This window comes from Pan troglodytes, chromosome 17, assembly GCF_028858775.2.
Source record: "Pan troglodytes isolate AG18354 chromosome 17, NHGRI_mPanTro3-v2.0_pri, whole genome shotgun sequence".
Taxonomy (NCBI): Eukaryota; Metazoa; Chordata; class Mammalia; order Primates; family Hominidae; genus Pan; species Pan troglodytes.
The window spans coordinates 18,599,385-18,603,114 of NC_072415.2; the positions used below are offsets into that span (position 1 = coordinate 18,599,385).

Here is a 3,730-nt window from a genome sequence, read left to right on the forward strand (position 1 = left end):
GTGACGTTCCTCTTGGTGAATAAAATATGGAGTTTCTCCAGAAAGAAGTGGATATTTCACCTGCCAACTGTGCAGGGAGAGGCAGAGGCCGGGACAAGAAGTGGAGAGTGGGAGGGTGCCATGGGGAGGCTGGGAAGGCTGGGGTGCCCCAGTGTTGACTCTCTCTAGGCCCTGGGAGTTGCCACGTGGACTTCAAGGACTGGAACACACTTCCTGCTCCCCACTGCCTCGCTGGGGAAGGGAACCTGCGGCTCCCAGCAGCAAGCCAGGCAAGCAGGCATCAGTTCTGAGTTAGGCTGAGAATAAGCTCTCCTGCTATCTGGCGCCTTCAGTGAAGCGTTGTCAGAATTTACTCTCTGCAGGTTCTTCTGGAAAGGGCAGCCATGGTCCTCCTGATCTGGCGAGTGGGCACAGGGGCCAGTATCGATGGGTGAATGAATGTAACCATGATCCGTGGTGTTCTTAGGTTAGTCGGCCTGAGCAGTCTTGGTTACAAATGGGGGAGTCAAAGTTTATAAAGGCGGCCTGGGGACCTGCTAAACACTAGACTGTGTTTGCGCAGTCAAGTTAAATGTATTCTCTTGGGTTCTAATTCTTTTGGAAAATAATATTTCGTGCTTGCTTTGGCAGCAGTATACTAGAATTGGAATGATACAGAGAAGATTAACGTGGCCCTGCACAAAGATGACATGCAAATTCATGAAGCGTTTCATATTTATTTATTTATTTATTTTGAGACACAGTTTCACTCTGTCGCTCAGGCTGGAGTGCAGTGGTGCAATCTTGGCTCATTGAAACCTCCGCCTCCCGGGTTCAAGTGATTCTCTTGCGTCAGCCTCCCGAATAGCTGGAATTACAGGCGCACATCACCACACCCAGCTAATTTTTGTATTATTAGTAGAGGCAGGGTTTCACCATGTTGGCCAGGCTGGTCTTGAACTCCTGACCTCAGGTAATCCTCCTGCCTCAGCCTCCCAAAGTGCTGGGATTACAGGTGTGAGCCACGGTGCCTGGCCTAAAAATAATTTTTTTTTTTGAGACGCATTTCATGATCTTGGAAAAAGGACAGAAGTGGATGCCAGTAAGCAAAAACACTGTCACCCAAACAGCTACTGGGTAGACTTTTTACCTACAAAAGTACACGCCCTACTTGGCTGTTGACTTGTCCATTTTCTTTCTTTCTTTTTTTTTTTTAGACGGAGTCTTGCTCTGTCACCCAGGCTGGAGTGCAGTGGCGTGATCTCAGCTCACTGCAAGCTCCACCTCCTGGGTTCACGCCATTCTCCTGCCTCAGCCTCCGGAGTAGCTGGGACTACAGGCGCCCGCCACCACGTCTGGCTAATTTTTTGTATTTTTAGTGGAGATGGGGTTTCACCGTGTTAGCCAGGATGGTCTCGATCTCCTGACCTCGTGATCTGCCCACCTAAGCCTCCCAAAGTGCTGGGATTACAGGCATGAGCCACTGCACCCGGCCAAAATTTTTTTTTAAAGAAAAATAATATTTCACATAGAGTATTAAAATAATAATATTTGATCAACCAGAGAACCATGCTCACAGGCCAAATGGCTATGAGAGGAGCCTGTTCCAGAGAGTCCCAGGGAGTGCCTGGGACAGGGACAACCCAGCATAGTACAAGGGGCTCTGGGAAGCTGCAAAGTGCGGGGCTGTCAGGTCAGACAGCTGGGGTGGGCCTGACTCTAGAGTCATGTGCTTTATGACGGGCCAATAGTTCATATGACTGTCCTCGGTGCACCTTGAGACCCTCAGCTGTAACGTGGGATCCCAGAGCACCCAACGCAGAGGGTGGTGTGCGAAACAGACAAGACAACCCTTGCTGGAGTCTGGGTGTGGACCACAGGCCCTCCCTACATCTGCAGGGCCCAGGGTAAGTATGCAGATAGGGGCCCACAGGGCACATGACTGTGTTTAAAGTTATGGAATATTACTAATAGTATGTTTTATTTTCATGCTTTGACAAACATGTACTTTCATGTCACTCTAGTAGGCCAGGTTTGAATTGAGAACTTCCTGATGGGTCGTTCAGAATTCTCTGCTGATTTGGACCACATTGGAGAGCTGGCCCCAGCCCTCAACCTGATCCTCTTATCTTTAGCAACTCCTGTTTGCACCATGGGGCCCTGTTTGAACACAGTGAACGTCTGGCTCTATACGTCCAAGCGGTTACCCTTCCTGAGCTGGCGGGGGCACACATGCTGGTGGTGAGGCCTGCTGCAGGGAGGCCGGTGGGGCCCACATCCCTGGGTGCAGGCCCAGGGCTCAGAGAGTTCCAGGGTGGGTGCCCAGAGGGAGGCCTACAACACAGAGGCAAATCTCCTTGGCCTTGCACGCGGCTCACTCTGTGGGGGACTCATGCTGGGGGAGCCCGACCCAGGGACCCCCTGGCTTGAATCAAAGGCTGACAGTGCTTCCAAGTGAGGTGGGGTGGGGATGATGTGGTGGGGGGTTCACTCCCCGGAAATCTTGCCGTGCACCTCTGTTTAAGAATCACTAATTTATCAGTTCTCTTTCATGCAGTACACATATATTAAGTGTCAATTGCATACCATGCATTGTTCTTGGCTCTAGGGATACAAAGAGCTAGACCCTGCCCCAAATACCTGTCCCAGAGTGCCACAGATAGGGTGACAGCAGTGGGCACAGGCCTGGTGGGCATAGAGTTCCAGCTAACTTCCAAGGAGGGACAGGGCCTTTCCAGGAGAGAGGAGATGCAACCTATTCCACTTTTGGCAAAGCCCAGCAGGGGCAAGCTGGCTCCTAAAGTGGGAAGGAGAGTGTATCAAATGCTAACAGGCTCCATGAGCAAGGTGTGTGTGCTCGTCCCACCATTCAGAGGGCCTGGAAGCCCCAGACACGGGAACCCAACACTTAGCAGCTCTTTTCCCAGGGCCTCCACTGGGCTTTGGTGAGAGGGGCAGGCGTGCAGATGCGGCTGCTGTGCTCCCCCAGCTGAGCTCCTTTGCAGGGCCAGGCCACTCCCCATAGTGCCAGGCAGAGTGTGATGGCCTGGAGGGTGCCCTAGGGCACTGAGAAAGCCTCAGGCCCAGGCTCAGGGGGCCTGACCAGGAGCAAGACTGGACCAGGAGAACCTGGCATCTCCCCAGCCTCCACCAGGAGTTAAACACTGAATGCCAAGCCAGAGCATGGAGGGAGGCCTCCTCTGGGGCCAGCCAAGCAGGGACAGGAGAGCTGAGGATAGAGCAGGAGCGGGGAGAACCCCTCGCCCCACAGACACCCACACAATGCAGTACTGTGCTGCGATAAGGGGGAACAAAGCACTGACGCGTGCAAGACAGGATGAGCCTGGGCAGCAGAGTGCTGAGTGAAGGATGCCAGGCGCAGGGGGCTGCATGCTATGTGAGTCCACTTCTATGAAAGGAGCAGGACAGAAAGCAGAGAGAAAGTAGAGGAGGGGCTGTCAGGACCTGGGTAGGGTCGGGAGAGTGGCAGGTGCAGGCGAGGGTAGTGAGGTTTCTTTTTGGGTGATGAAAATGTTCTAAAATTGATTGTGGTGATGGGTGCACAAATCTGTGACTACATTAAAAACCATTGAATGCTTTAAATGGGTCAATTGTATGGTAGGTGATCTCAGTAAAGCTCTTAAAGAAAAACAACCATCTGACAGCCCAGAGTCAACATAAATAAAGCCCAGGGTCACAGCGGCCACTGCTGGAGGGGATTTTGCCTCTGAGGGTAACTACCACCACCATA

At 52.3% G+C, this 3,730-nt stretch overlaps 1 non-coding gene across 1 annotated transcript; it reads left to right on the top strand.

Annotated features, from left to right (window-relative positions):
• Window positions 1-615: 615 nt before the first annotated feature.
• On the top strand, window positions 616-719 carry LOC112206352 (U6 spliceosomal RNA). The gene has a single exon (XR_002940574.2). It is a non-coding gene; the product is annotated as a U6 spliceosomal RNA (small nuclear RNA).
• The last annotated feature ends 3,011 nt before the right edge of the window (window positions 720-3,730 follow it).